Source organism: Malaclemys terrapin, chromosome 1 (genome assembly GCF_027887155.1).
Source record: "Malaclemys terrapin pileata isolate rMalTer1 chromosome 1, rMalTer1.hap1, whole genome shotgun sequence".
Classification (NCBI taxonomy): domain Eukaryota; kingdom Metazoa; phylum Chordata; order Testudines; family Emydidae; genus Malaclemys; species Malaclemys terrapin.
Genome location: NC_071505.1, coordinates 241,224,149 through 241,240,141, shown reverse-complemented (window position 1 = coordinate 241,240,141; position 15,993 = coordinate 241,224,149). Strand labels below are relative to the sequence as shown.

The window sequence follows — 15,993 nt, the reverse complement described above, 5'->3', positions numbered from 1 at the left end:
GTGTTAAACTTGTTTCAGATATGTTGATTAGTGAAAGTACCAATGCCCCCATTAGCCCACAAACTTCTTTGGAGGTGTTCAGCATAGCGTGACTTCATTTGAGAGGAAGAATACTTTGTCTGGATTGTTATTTCACAACCCAGCATTCAAATGTAGCCTCTACACCCTTACAATATTTCTGTGCCATTCTGAACAAAGAATGTTACTGCAAGATTTCAGTGCACCAGCTGGGGGATGAGGCTGAATGAATGTGGGGAATTATGTACCTGTAAATACAAGTTTAGGAGCATGCTGAGTTTTGTTTCCAGCAGAGAGGTTCCTCAGTCCTGCTAAAATCGAGCTCTGTGGAGCCCAAGTCCTGTACAGAAGAGCAAACCATGGTACTGTACCAGAGCCACAAGCATACAGTTTAACCACTAACTGTTGTAGTAGATTAGAAAAATGCACGGGAACTCTGTAAGCTAAAGGGGAAATTAGTTTTAATTTTTGCAGACTCTGAATCTTTGGAAATTGCACGACCAGGTGCTGGATATCATTTGTGTTCCATGTTCTGTAAGATAAAGAGCCAGATCCTCAGCTGGTGTAAACGGGTGTCACTCCATAAAAGTCAGGGGTGCTACCCCAATTTACACCACTGAAGTGAATGGAGCTGTGTTGATCCACAGCAGCTGGGGATCTGACCCAGAGTGTCAATTTTTATGCCAAAGAAAAAGTACAATACCAGGACTTAATCTTACAATTGTCACTACCTGGAGCAAAAGCTATTGGACTGGGCCTAATGGTGCTAGTCCCCCTTTTCACCAAAAGAAGAAAAAAATAGTGATGGATATTACAGTATCCAGCTATAGGTCTGGAAATATGTCCATGTCAGAGATATTGATAGAGGCCAAATCATGGAATATCATAACATTTAGAAAGGACATTGGCTTTACTGGACAAGAGGAAGTCAGTTCAAATGACTAAGATCAGGCTGGCATACTCAATTTCTCTTTCTTCGCTGTCATTTAATGTAGCTTAAAGTCAAAAGCAACTTTGGTTTTGGAATACTGAATTAATAAAGCCACCAAGAAGAAAATAATTATTAAATGTTAATGTTTGTGATTATTCCCTCAGGACATGTACATTTACACTTTAGAGTACATAGGTAAATACATTACTTTTGGCAGCAGTCTGGCTCCAGACTCTGTTCAATGGGCCAAATTCTGATCTGAGTTAAACTGGTGTAAATCAAAATAATTCTTCAGTGGAGTTGATTTACACTGGTTTAATATAGATCAGAATTTGGTCCATATTTTTTCACAGGAATACAATGTGGTTGTTATTCACTATAAATGATTTAGTTGGGAATTGGTCCTGCTTTGAGCAGGGGGTTGGACTAGATGATCTCCTGAGGTCCCTTCCAACCCTGATATTCTATGATAAAGAACTCTCACATCAGCAGAGGAATCAAAAGAGGCTATGGCCAAGGAACTCCACTGGGTTTTCTCTTTATAGAAGGTGGAAAAATCTTTCCATAAATGTATTGGATTTTTTTTTAAACAGCTGGATAAAAAAAATACATGATTTCTTCATTTTAATGTCACTTTGTGAGGGATGATGTTCACTTCCATGGAATCACACTATATTACTTGAAGCAGAAGTAAAGTCACTACAAATACTGGGTCACATTCCATCTGAGAATTACTTCATTTAGGATATCAGTTTCACATTTATGTCTGGCACCTCCGCGAGGATTTGAATACTTTGAAATAGACCATGGCTTCTAACTGAACTAATACGGCACTGACAGGTAAATGGTCCACACCTAGCTTTTGAAAAAAATAACAGAACATTCTTTCAAAGGTAAGACAGTCAATGAAGATAATGCTTTTCTTGCATTGTCATCCTTGGAGGACTTTCCCCTTCTAATATCTTCAGGAGACAATTTTCCTTTAACCAAGCCAGGATGGAATTAGGATTCAGATTGAATCTGTGTTGCTCCTTTGATCAACTAAAATGTTGTGAAACAGCAATATAAGCTACTGCCTATGGCTGAATGAACACACAGGGTCCAGTTCAACCAAGCCATGCAAGAGTCCTTTGCAAGGATTGGGAGTACCATTTTGTATTAAATGCCTAAATATTTATTGGACCAGAGAGACTGTATAGTCTACTGGTTAGCATGCTCACACCTGGGAGACAAAGGCTCCAGTCCCTGGTACAATGAATATTTAAGTATTTTATACACAGTAGAACAGCTTCAACAGGAGAGTCTCATATTACAATACCTGATAGCTAAGTGGTTACCGCCCCCTCACCAGGGCGGTGAGCAGACCACGCTTTAAATCCCTGCTTCCCATCAGGTGGATTTGAACGTGGGTCTCCCATGTGCAAAGGGAGTATCCTAAGCACCTGGCTATTGGGCACAAGTGTGGAACCTGCTCCTTCCTGTTTTATGTGGGCCCCAAGCTGGTAGTTGTGCTCTTAGATGTTTCTAAGAAAACCTATCAGATCAGACCCGACGGATGGGGGAGAGCTTAGACTGTGAATCACGCTGCAGTTTAGGCATGAATTAGATGCTGAGCAGCTCAGTGGTGTCAGGATTTAGGTGGTTATGTGCTTGCCCAGTGGCAGAACCTAGGTGCCTAACGGAGTTTACCAATGGAAATTTAGGGCTTGTCTGCATAGAGCCACAGTCTTTTCTATGGGGGTGTGAATTGCACTCTAACGGGTAGTGTTCTAACCGTGCTGTGTAGACCCTGCTGGTGTCCACTAAAAGGTACCTAGTTCACATTAACATAGTCACACCAGCAGGGTCTCCATGGGGGAGTCAGAGCACAACACATTAGCGTACGCTACCATTCACATCTCCATAGTCTGGACTGTGGCCCTGTGCAGACAAACCCATAGATACCTAAGGACTGTAGGCATCTACAGTGTTAGGTGGCAGCAGCTGACCAGTGGTTTTGTGAATGCCAGTGGTGCCTAAATGTTGGATTTAGGTGCCTAAAGTGGTAGTTACACACCTAAGTCCTCCCAGTAGTTACACACCTAAGTCTTCAAAGGGTGAAATCTTGACCCCATTGAGTCAATGGTAAAGCTCCCACTGACTTCAGTGGGGCCAGGATTTCACTCCAGATGTTTTGTGCTCCCTCTCACTGGCGCCGAGGCAGCAAACAACCACCAAACTCTCTTTCCAGAACTCTGCTAACTTCAACTGGTAATGCTACTGCACAGATTTCTTTTGGGATGATAATGTGCTTTATAAGTTGAAACTGTGAAACAAAAGCAGCCATGTTTCAGTTCCTTTCCAAACAGGAAAATCTGAACTACAGGGGTAGGGGGAAATACTATTTTCAAACTTGTAAGTGGGTATATTAGAAATAACAACCAAAAGACTAACAGACTATTTTAAAGCATTACCTGATATCACCTTTTTAAGAAGTTGTCTGAAGTTTTCTCTAAGGGATTTGGCTTTCAGAATCTCTATAGAGAGGCAGGCACACCTCCTCCCTCGTTGGTGCTTGTGATTGCTACTTTTTCAACTGTCAAAAAGTGGAGTTTTTGCGGTTAGTTTACAATTTTAGAATTCAGACCCTTCGTCCATCCATCTATTTATTTCCAGGGGGTCCATATTACTGCCCAGTACCATAGTATTTGAGCACCTTCCATGTCAAATCAAGAGCAATAGTGAAATCCTGAGCAGACTTCTTAGAGTCTCTGGCATGTCTCGCTTTTCAGGGTGAAAACTCTGCTTGGGATAGGATTTTTGCTATAGACTTTTTAGATGTTATTAGTTTCTTTTTTTGGTTGGTAGAGGGTTAGGTAGAAGAGGGTGTCCATGTTGTGCCATTCTTTTGGTGGAAAGGCTTTTTCAAAGAGGAAGGTTTTGCAGCATTTCCTAAAGATTCTGGATTTACCCGATCTCCTCTGGAAATAACTAGAGCTCCCATATCAGGAGCGGGGGGACATAAGAGAAGAGGATTTTACTATCCCAGCCCCTGCCTCACAGCAGCCACAGAGAAGGGCAATATCCCAACCTCTTCTTCTGTGCAGCCTCGGTTGGTGTGACTCTCACCTAGCATACCTCACGCATGACATTGGGACAACGTTGATGAGCCCACACACCATAGAGCTGGCCCAGTAGCACCTGTGATAAGGGCCTGAGGAGTGAACTGTTTCTAAAGAATACTTGCTGGGTAGGGTCTGAGTTGGAGGTGTCCACTGGGGCTGATGGGCTGAAAATTGACCTTTTTTTGTGGGGCCCTGAAATTTTGATGGATGCAGGCCTCGTTTAGTCTTAATGGCACTTAAATCAAACTCTTCATTTTACTCCCAGTTATTTCTGCTCCGAATCTAGACCGTTCATCCTTTTCAGTCTGATCCTTCAATGAAAATGTCACCACCATAAAAACAACAAGGAGTCTGGTGGCACCTTAAAGACTAACAGATTTATTTGGGCATAAGCTTTCGTGAGTAAAAACCTCACTTCTTCGGATCCGAAGAAGTGAGGTTTTTACTCATGAAAGCTTATGCCCAAATAAATCTGTTAGTCTTTAAGGTGCCACCAGACTCCTTGTTGTTTTTGTAGATACAGACTAACACGGCTACCCCCTGATACTTGACACCACCATAAAAGTGCACTGAATAAGGCCCTAACAAGATACAATTGGGTATCCTTTCTAGCTATGTCTTGGATCTCTGATGGGCAAAATCTGCTAATGACATGGATCCTTCTCCTCCAGAGACTGTGCTAACAACCTCTGATTTATTGAACTTGGGACTAGGACTTGGTACGGACAACAACTGATTTGCCGGACTTGAGACTAAACCTAAACAAGCTATTTAGTTATAAGGCACACAGGAAAGATTTGACTTCTGACTCCTTTGGGGAGTTCTGTACTGCACATTGTGCCAAGAGAGCTTTTAATTATGGCAATAAGGGGTGATCTTCCCTCTTCTCCTTCCAATAGGCCCAATAGCTCACAAAAAGTTAAACTAGCAGTTAAATAGGACAGAACTAAGATAGATGGAACTTAGAATAAAATGAAAGGCCTGATATTTAAAAGAGAGGCATTTTAATGCTTTAGGAAATGCTAGCAGTGTTCTTTTGTAAAATATCTGATACAGGATGCACCCTTTTTTTCTTTTAATTGTATATATAGTCCACTGTCTGGGAGATGGAATAGGATGAACTGTGCTATCATAACTTACTAGGTGATAAACAGGGGTTCCACAAAGACTGGCTGCTGTCACTGGAGGACATGAGATGCAAATATACTCTGAATCAAGCATCCTGGAGGGAGGAAGGGAGAGACGATTGAGAATTTCAGATAGAATGAGGATGAAATTGATGGACTCTTTAAAAAAGCCAAACAGTGGACATTAGACTATTGTTTCCTATTGTCAGAAATAGTTACTGTATACCCTAAAACACAGGATCTTTATTCGTCATAAAAAAGATTTAGGATGAGCATTTAACATTGGGCTAAGTCTGTTCCCATTGAAGTGAACAAGAATTTTATCACTGACTTCAATGAGAATAGAGTTAGGTCAATACCGAGCATTTTGAAAACCTTACCCTTAAAGCATAGCTACAAGAGTACAGAGACAAGACCAGGAATGCCTCATCTTTGTGTGACTTGAAATTTTGTCACTTCCTTTTCTTCACATATGGTTAGCTGGTGATCACCTGACTATTCAGCTGTACAAAGTTTCCCATTTCCAAAAAAAACCCCAAAACAAATAAAATGAGGTGGTCCCAGCTTTTAACTGGGTGGAAAGTGAGATTGGGAAAGGCAAAACTAAATCTCTGAACATCACAAGGCATATTTATTTCATATCATTCAAATATAATTTTCCTTTGAAAAGTGCTTTCATTTCAAAGTTTCAGTGCAGAAAAAGGATATGCTAGTACATTGCCAATTAGGGGTGTGAGTGTAAAGTCTGATTATTTTGCACCTATGACTAAGGCTACGATTTTTTCATGGGGGTCGTGGAAGTCACGGAATCGGTGACTTCCAGCAACCTCTGTGAATTCAGCCCCAGCAGCTGGAGCTGTAGGGTACCCTCGTCCCCCTCCCCAGCAGCTGCGAGAGGTGGGGGTATCCCTGAATCTCCTGGCTGCCACAGGTGGCAGGGTCCCCAAGCTCCAAGCCGCTGCTGGTGGCGGGGCTGCAGCTCCTAGCCACCGTGGGTGGTGGGGCCCCCAGAGCTCCCAGCCGCTGCAGGCGGCAGGAGACCGTGGAGCGCCGAGCCCCCACTGGGGGTGAGGACCCCCAGAGCTCAGAGCGGGCCCTGGCAGCTGCCCAGCCTCGGCAGGCAGTGTGGGGACCCTGCAGCTGAGCTCCCCATTTTGTCATGGATATTTTTAGTAAGAGTCACAGACAGGTCATGGGCTTCCATGAATTTTTCTTTATTGCCCGTGACCTGTCTGTGACTTTTACTAAAAATATCCATGACAAAAATCTTAGCCTTACCTATGGCTGTTTCACCTTCACTCTGCCCACTAATCCATCTCCACCAGAGCAACAGTAAAGCTAAAAGTGTGAGTCTTAATTCAGTGCAAAAGGGAGAGTCCCAGATTTCCAATAGGATACACAGCAATTGCTTCTAGCCCTAAGAGGTCCTGCAATATCACATATATATGTATACAAACACACTTTCTATAATTGAAAGAAGTTTCTGATATTTACTTATTTTTTTTCCTCTCCATTCAAGGCCTATACAGGCAGGCTCATTGCAGTTAAGTGAGCCCAGCTTTATTGGTAGAGGGATCTGAAAAATAGCAAAAAAAAGTCAATGCTCTAAAATATTTCCAAAATAGTTTTTGTTCTGTAAAATGAGTGGCATATGCAGAAGACTTTTTTGGCACACATTTGAGAGGATGTGCATAACTCACTCATAGCTCCGCTACTCATGAGGAATATGGTTTTCCCAGACTCCTGCTGATAATATGCTTTATAGTCTACTGTGTGTGTTCTCTCTCTCTCTCTCGCTCTCTCACACACACACACACACGCACCCTGAGTGTGTCCCTACACTCATGCGAGAAGGAACTTGCATTTAATTTTTCCTTGAACTACTTCTAGGCTATTCTTTACTTATTCAAGTAAAACTTCCATTGATCTCAGTGGGAGATTTGCCTACATATGGAGTGAAAGATTTGGCCCCTTGGGAGTAACTAAACCATTTTCTATTAGTTTGTCTGCTGGCATGATCTATTTCCTTAATAAATGGTTGCAGCCAGCACCTTTTATGTTGTCTACTAGAGATTAGATTACATATTTTGTGAAGATGAGCCAGAGGCACTGCTCTTGTTAGCTAAATATGGGGACTGTTAAGTTGGTTTGGACCTGAAATACAAGCAGATAATTCTCATCTCTTTTGTTGTTGCTAATGAACACATTATACCTGACTGAAATAACATAACCTAAAGGGCAAAAAATAGTTACGTATCGGAAGCTTTGAGATGGGCTGGGGGTAAAAAAGTTGACTTATGAAATAAGATTAAAGCAATTAAAGGATAAGGCTCATACTTAATTTTCCTCCGTAGATGCAATTTTTCATGCAGTGACAGCACCAGAACCTTTTCAAGTTTTATAGCTATTTCACATTTGGCAGAAATAACAGGAAACCAGCTGTAGCAAACCAGAACTGTTAAAAGCATACTCAGTAATAAAAAAAAAGATCAATAGAAATTAAATGTTAACTTAAAATGATAGCTTTGAAGATGTGAGGTATAGATTTACTTGCTCTTTTTTACCTACCACGAACCTACCTACCAAACTCTAGAACAGGCAGTGCTGACTTGAAAAGGTCGATTATTCGAGCAGAAGGAATGTGAAGTACACTGACTGATCCGGCAAAGCATATAAACACTCAGATGATTTTAAGCATGTGAGTAGTCCCCTAGAAGCCAATAGGACTACTCATGCTTAAAAACTTTGCTGGCTCAGGACCTGTACCTTTAAAGGTAAGGAGTCTCCCTCTCTAACTGCTGCAGGGACAGTGCACTGTATGAAATGTATGGGTCTCATCACACTGCGCTCTCTCATGGAGACTTACATTTGTTCTTTCTTTGTTCTTTTCCATATGCTGAAATGACACATCCAGACTGAAATGATGCATTTTTGCTCTTTGTGTATGAAAAACACAAAAGTATCCTTTCACTGAAATTCAGCCCATAGTTTAATTAAGTCATGGGTCAAATCCTGAGAGATGTGCTGACCTCAGTGGGGTTGCAGGCATTCAGCAGCTTTTAGGACCCAGCTCCATGCTGTATTGCATTCTACAGTGCTTCAAAATGTGAGGGGTACGAAAAGTGCTAAAAATATTGATAATGGCAACATACCAATTATCAAACAGGAGAGCTAGTCTAAAAATGAAACAACATATTTGCAAAATTGTTCACGAAAATTTTGTCAAAATGCATTGAAATTTCAGATTTCAATTACGAGCTAAGAAATAATCACTTTATTTTGTAATTTTGATATTAATGGCAGTTTCTCACGTGGCTCCAGAACAATATATGGATCTAATTTTAGAGGATAAGATAACATTTCTATCTACCAAAAACCAAAGTTGTCATGGGATCTGTAATGTCTTTTCATTACTAATGTCTCCATAAATTGCAGTCAGACACCCAGTTTTTCCAGTTTTCAGGACAGGTTGGGGGGAGGCGGTTTTAAAGTGCCAGGCTGATGAGACATTAAAGGTTTCTTTCAAATAGTTTGAATGTTGAGTTGCTCCCTTCACTGCCTCCCAGTTTAGAAATCTGCTCCGCCTCCCTAGCATCAACCACTGAATTTACATATCTCCACTTTTTCTTTGAGTCTAACAACTTGTGCGGTCATTAAGATGGGAATGCAAGAACAACAAAGCAGCACAATGGTAAGAGATGACATCACAATACCCTCACTTTATAAATCTTAGTAACAAGGAATCTCCCATAGGAGAAAATTGTACCAGGAATAGCACAGATTTAGCAATCTCATATACAACTGCTGGGACTGACTAACCTAGTAACTGTGAGGAAGTCATAGTTCTAGATGTAAGTCCTTCTGAAAAGGATTCATACTTGTGGTATTTTGATTTCGCAGAAATGATGTAAAATCTTACTGGTTAGAAAGTCTTTGTGAAGCACTATTGTGCTTGTTCATTGTTGGTATTGTGATAAATTTATGTGGAGCAAGCTGGTGGGATTATTGTCTTCTTTAGAGGTTAAAGCAGTTTCTGTTTTGACTCAAATTTAATAGTATATATAAATAAATTTCATGTGTGCTTGCATATCCTGAACATACTATACACAACATATCTTTCGGCTTTAGATGTACTTAGGTATATTTCCAAAATACTATGGCTTGTTAACCCAATCATTCCTCTCATATGTACTTAGGAGACATTCAAGTGTTTCACGGAATTACATATAAGTGGCAAAGTTATTACTTAAAGAAAACTTTTAATATAACAAAACAATTAAGAAGGGCCTGAGCTAACATTTAAATGTGCTGAACAGAAATATATGTATTTTTCTATGTGCAACTCTTTTTCACTCAGTTTGAAAACATAAATAAAAAGGAACAATGAAAGAAGGAGGTAATCCTCTTGTATTAGTTATTCCTTGTACATTTTCTTCCAATCCCCTTTTAAAACAAAAGTTCTTGGAAAGACTACAGTTGTTCCATTACGGTTGCCATATGGTCCTTGATTTCATGGAAATCTGTCTCAGCTTCTGTTAACTACAGAAGCTAATTTTACATAGTGGATCTTATGTTTTTTCTTTTGTTTTTGGTGTTCGCTTATTGTCAGGTTAGTTGCACATCGCTGTGGAATGGGTGAAAGCTCCTACATTCTGAATATTATTTTTAACTTCAAAAAGGGTTTCCCCTCTAACTTTTTCACCTTTTTTTTCTTATATACAAACCAAACACTATATTCTCATCAGGAAATTAGAGATGGATATGTGTATAGCACCTTGCGCAATTGGTGGCCTGATAAGGGCCTCTAGGTGCTAAGAAAATACAAATAGGTAACAGTAATATAAAACTGACTGTGTTGCAGATCATCTAGTGCATTCCCCTGCCATTGCAGGATTGTCTGTTACAGAATATTTGGTAGAGCTTTGTCCCATCTAGTTTGTTAGGGCTGGTTGAAAAGTGGAAAAAAACAAAATAGAATTTTTCTCATTTTTTTTAATTAAAAAAAGTGCACTCAACTTATCTCACCCATCCAAACCTAGCGTTGCCTCTTAATTAAATTTGCATAACAATATATACAAGTCAAAATAACAAATGACTAACAGATTATTGAAAATGGAATTGCTGAATGAAAGCCTACATTTTAGCAACTTTAACTTTGCCTCCTTATAATTTCCACAAATATATGTAAAGTTAAGAAGAACATACTATTAGAAGGTTGTAAAATTCCATTTCCTTACTAAGGGTATATTACCAATGTTTTATATACCTCTAACATATAGTACACTATTACTTATTAAAAAGATAGTATACATATTAGTTGTTAAACACAAGCAAATGTACCAATTATATAAACATAAAAGACCATATACACCTCTACCCTGATATAATGCTGTCCTCGGGAGCCAAAAAATCTTAGCGCGTTATAGGTGAAACTTTGTTATATCAAACTTGCTTTGATCCGCCGGAGTGCGCAGCCCCGCCCCCTCGGCGTGCTGCTTTACCACGTTATATCCAAATTCGTGTTACATCGGGTCACGTTATATCAGGGAAAAGGTGTATTTGATACATTCCAAATCCCTAGTGATAAGATTTCCTGCTTCATTCATGAAAGGAATCTTGCTACTCCTTCAATACATCGACTGAGAGGAAAATTTGCTAATCCACCTTGAGATTACACTAGTATGAAAGTCTTTAGTTCTTATTCAGCTAAATAGCATATTTGTCTGTATATATTCAACAATATATTTATAATTGTTTCAGAACACAACAAAGGGGAATACAGTAGTTGAGGTTGGTGGAAAAATATAACTTGCATGTAGTGATAATAAGTGAAGAAAGGATAGGTGGCATGAGTGAAGTGGCTACATCCCTTACCTGTTCATTTCCAACTTCCACATTTCTGAGGTAGAAGAATTATTTTATGGAAATGATCATACATTTTATGGGCATTAAGCAAACTGTGATATGCATTTTCACCCTAAAGTATTTGGCTTTTAGTTAGAGATTTTTCCAACTTTACTCATGTAGAATAATACCTTACTCCATATGTAGGCCTACTGATTTCAATGGCTAGTATACCTCAGAGAGTAAGGGTGGCAAAATCTGTCTCTGAGTTTCTTGTTGACTAATATTCTCTCTCTGTTAAAGAGCTTTGATTGTCTTATTAGGTCCATATGTTTTGTATATCTGCATCCTGCTTCTGGAGCTTTCCATTATAAGGATGCACACGTAGGGGTTAAAAATAGACTTCAGTATTTCAGCTGAACAACTTTATGCATGTAACAGTCTGAGCACGGGAGATGCTTTGATAAAATGGCCCTCTGCAAACCAACTGAGGTTAGTCACATTTCTTTACAATCCTAAAGATGCATCATCTCGAGATGCCAATAACAGGTTTGGTGGTCCAAAGCTTTTCATAGTGGGGTGTCTGAAGCCAATGAGTCATGACACGACAGGTTTTTGTTCGTTTCCTATTATCTGCCCATGAAAAAAGTGTAGCAGCATACCAAACAGCTTGTTAGCAACAATCAAAACACCCTTGCCCAAGCGCACATTGGTGTGTCTAACTTTGATGTAATTAATCTTAACAGAAAAATAACTCATTTGTCAATACCTTCACTGTTCATCATTAAAAGATAATTTATGGTTTTAATTAAATGTCACTTGCAGTCGGAGATGTGATATACAAATTTGGCGTTGAGGAGCATACATGGATTTATGTAAATGAGGTACAAAGCAGAGCCAAGCCAGCAAAAATTCAGCCTGCAAAGTAGCTCTCATCACATGTGTGCAAACACAAGCATGAAGCTATTACTAACTACAAAATGCTTTATGCAGTGTTGTTGTAGCTGTGTTGATCCCACAATATTAGAGACAAGGTGGGTGTGTACTTGGCCCACCTTTTCTCTACAATGGTTTGCCATTTTAAACAAACACTTTCCCACTTGTGTTTATTTTTCCAGTAGGATTAGCTTTTGTATTTCAACAGTTGAAGCACCTCAGGAAAATGCACCAGGGGCCTCCAAGCATTGTGTGACATTGTGGTTCACCAGTTGTTTTATATCTGACAGCTTTATTTTCCAGACCTTTTCTTTTTATGATCTTTGCTTTCCTTTAATCAACTATTCATTTGGGGAAATAGTATTATAGTTTTGCTGTTTGGTGCACATTCAATTGCTTCAGTATTAATGCTATTCTTTCCATAGTTACACAACGCTGTACTTACTCAGAGCCAGACCATCCCTTATGGGGAGTGCCTGACCATGGGCTAAAAAACTGTGGGGGTAAAAAACAGGGGCCAAATGTGAGGGAGATTAATGGAAATGGCATCACATCTCTCCCTTTGCTATGAAGAGGGAGGAGCTAGTGGGGGTATGGGAGGAGGGGCTGCTCACCAAAGCATCATCCCCCTGTAGGATTTTAGATGCAAGATTACATTGACATTATCAGCACTACTTGTGCAGAAACCTCCTGAGCACACTGACACAGTCCTGAGGGCAGTAGGGTTTCAGCCAAGTGACGTTCCTATGACAGTATGGCTTCCTGAGAGGTTATTCTGGTACAGGGGTGGGAAGGAAGGCACACACATGCAGTAGGGACTTGCCCACTTCTCCTCTTACCTCATCCTGCAATTGTATGGGTTGGTGCTTCCAACTCTCTGGAGCACTTAGCACTGCCAAAATGCCACCAATGGCCTTTTAAGGCTATGCCCCTAGCCTGCTCTCTGTGCCTGCAGGTGAAACCCATCCTCCTCCCTAATGGGATGGGAGTTACAACTCACAGCATTTCCTCTCCTTTTTATATGCCTATGGAAGGGGTGATTTGAGCCTTGGTCATTACTCAAGCAAACCTCCCACAAAATCCAGTGAAAGCGTTTCCTGAGTAATGTGTGCTGGGTTGGATCAATAGTTATTTAAATGAGACTATTATTTTGTAAAATGTGCACTGTGACAGTCTTTGTATTGTGCAAAGATCAAACCATAGTATTACAGGAAGCTCACAATACTGCTGATTTTGGAAGTTTCATGCAGAAGTCTGTTCGTTTCGGGTTATTTCCCTTACAGCAATAGGAATACATAGTTTGTTGAAGTTTTGCTGTAATCTGCCCCCTGTGATGCTATGAAAATCCCCAGTTCATAGCCCCAAGGTAACAGAAAATCGGATAAGGTCAATGCAAACTGTATTGGAAAACTTTGTTAAAATGTGGATGGTAACATTGTATGAATAGTCTAAAATATTACATGTATATGATTTTGCCATAGATAGATGTAAGTAATATGCAGCATCATTTGCTGCATTAGTTTTAGTGATTGAGTACCATTGTTCTTCCATTTTTTATATTCTCCATGTTCCAGTCACCTTCACACATTCTTCAGGGATATCTTCTTTTGTACATTTGTTGTAGCTTCTGTGCTATTGCAATGTCCCTTTGAAATGTTGATCTGTCATGGGAACAATACTTGCCTACCATAAGGATTTGATACAGGAAGGTATTCCTGTACAGGCTCTCTTTAGTTTGATTTCAGTGTTCCTTATCTTGATCTTGTCTCAATAGTCCCACATGGGGATAGGAACACTACAAGTTTCCTGTGTCCTTATATGCATTTCATCCCACCCTTGCTAGTAAATGCACCGAAGCAAGAATTTTTTTTTTTTTAAATCAACAGGAAAAGATTTGGAAACTCAGGCTACCTTAGAGAATGTCTCTTTCTTTGTATAGTAGAACCTCAGAGTTACGAACACCAGAGTTACGAACTGACTGGCCAACCACACACCTCGTTTGGAACCCGAAGTACGCTCTCAGGCAGCAGCAGAGGAAAAAAATAGCAAATACAGTACAGTACTGTGTTAAACTACTAACAAAATAAAGGGAAAGTTGGAAAAAAAATTACAAGGTAAGGAAACTGTTTGTGCTTGTTTCATTTAAATTAAGGGTTAAAAGCAGCATTTTTCTTCTGCATAGTAAAGTTTTGAAGCTGTGTTAAGTCAATGTTCAGTTGCAAGAACAACCAAAATGTTTTAGTCAGAGTTATGAACAACCTCCATTCCCCAGGTGTTCATAACTCTGAGGTTCTACTTTATTATATTATAGCAGCAGAGAATTAACATTGTCCAGGGGTCAACAGGAGGGTAATGGTGATAGGATTTTTACAGTGAGGGGCCCTCCTGGAAGTCACTCCTAGCATCAAAGCCAGTTTGTTGGCTTTCCAAGCATGCTGCAAGGCCTCTCTCTTTAAAAAAAACACTATTGCTTGAGATAATAATAGGAAGGTTTTGATTGTGGTTTTTTTTTCCCTTGGATAGGAGAAAGTTGGAATCTATGTTGGCAATAAGTATAGATGCAAAACTGTTATTGGCTTACTAACTTAAAATACTCTTATTGCATGTACAGTGAATCTTGTAAATTAAAATAAAATAAAATTCATATTTGGTTTGTAATTCATCGTAACATAAAAAGGTATTAAAGAGAAGGAATTTAAACTTTTTGGCATAAAACAGCCATTTTCAGATCTCCTGCTTTCGTTAGGGTTTTCAAGCCCACACTGTGAATTGTGGTCAGATCCCTGAATATACTGTGATTGTGGGACTACATAACCATTCACACAATTCCCCATTTAAAAAAAATATTTACAGCATGCCCCTGAGCACCACTAATTTTATCTAACTCTCTATTAGAATTCTTTGATTCATTCATTTATATCAGACGTGGGCAACCTGCGGCCCGTCAGGGTAATTTGCTGGTGGGCCGCCAGACACTTTGTTTACATTTGCACGGGCGCCCGCAGCTCCCAGTGGCCATGGTTTGCCGTTCCCAGCCAATGGTAGCTGAGGGAAGTGGCGCAGGCTTCAGGGACGTGATGGCCGCCACTTCCTGCAGCTCCCATTGGCTGGGAACGGTGAACCGCGGCCACTGGGAGTTGCGGGTGGCCATGCAAATGTAAACAAATTGTTTGGCGGCCCGCCAGTGGATTACCCTGACGGGCCGCATGTGGTCTGCGGGCTGCAGGTTGCCCACCACTGATTTATATGGTGGATCAATGAATGTTGGTTGACATAATTTATTTGGACTGTCGAGTCTTTGACAAAATTCCTCTCAAGAGACTCAATGATACTAAATAGTTGTGGAGTGAACTACAAATACCAGCTAAAAGACAAAATAAAGAGTAGGAATAGTGGTCTATTTTCTTCATGGCAAAAGGATAACAGCAGAGGTCCACAAGATTCTGTGTGAAGGCCAGTATTGTGTAATTTATTTAGAGATCTGGAAAAAGAGATGAACAATGAGGTGGCAAAAATTGCCCATGACAAAATTGTTTAGGCTAGTCAGACGAAAGGAGAGAGTGTGAGGAACTTCAGAGGTAACTAACCAAGCTAGGTCAATAGATTAAAATCAGGAATCAGGTTAATAGATTACATTTTAATAGATTAAAATTAAGCGTTGACAAATGCAAATAATGCTGATTGAAAGCAATAACCAGAACACATACCTTACTAGGTTCTAAGTTAACTGTGACAACACAAGAAACAGACTTGGGCATCATTGCAAACAGCTTAGTGAAAACCTTTGCTCAACAATAAGCAGTGGTCTAACTTTTTTTCTTTTTTGGATGCACAAGGAATGAGATGGAGAATAATTCTAAAATATAATGCCATTATGTAAATCAAAGTTATGCTGACTCTTGGAATACTGTGTTCATTTCTGGTCACCCTACCTTGAAAGGGATGGAGGGGTTTCAGAAACAGGCAAAAACAATGAGTAGAGGCATGAAAAAACTTTCATGAGAAGAGAGATTGGAAAAAACTGGGTCTCTTC

General features: G+C 39.9%; 1 protein-coding gene across 3 annotated transcripts in view; it reads left to right on the top strand.

Moving 5' to 3' along the window:
* Window positions 1-15,993, top strand: part of EDAR (ectodysplasin A receptor) — a 113,279-nt gene that overhangs the window by 514 nt on the left and 96,772 nt on the right. For 2 of the 3 annotated variants that reach the window (XM_054010700.1, XM_054010699.1), the window contains exons 1-2: window positions 8,833-8,871; window positions 13,847-14,074. The exons of the other annotated variant lie outside the window; for it this stretch is intronic. The gene's annotated coding sequence lies outside the window, so the exon portion shown is untranslated. Of the gene's footprint in view, window positions 1-8,832; window positions 8,872-13,846; window positions 14,075-15,993 lie in introns of those variants that run through there. 3 annotated transcript variants of the gene reach the window in all.